The sequence below is a fragment of the Penaeus monodon genome, chromosome 31 (genome assembly GCF_015228065.2).
Source record: "Penaeus monodon isolate SGIC_2016 chromosome 31, NSTDA_Pmon_1, whole genome shotgun sequence".
NCBI lineage: Eukaryota > Metazoa > Arthropoda > Malacostraca > Decapoda > Penaeidae > Penaeus > Penaeus monodon.
Window position 1 is genome coordinate 11,692,502 of NC_051416.1, and position 272 is coordinate 11,692,773.

The window sequence follows — 272 nt, forward strand, 5'->3', positions numbered from 1 at the left end:
TCCATTCTCTCACGTACAAATTGCCTTATTGCACTTCACTCTATATGCGGAAACCATCACAACCTCCAATCACAGGCACAGGAGCTAGGAACTTTCTTTGCTTTGACGGAAACTTTCCTAATTACTTTCGATCGTGAAACTTTTAAAACTCTGGTTCTCTTCTCTTCAAAAGCGCTGTTTTCTAAAATGCATCATAAATTGTCAACGTTTCCTTTCATAAACTGAAAATAAAAAAGTTCACGAGAAAAGAAAAGTCGAAAAAAGAAAGCTTT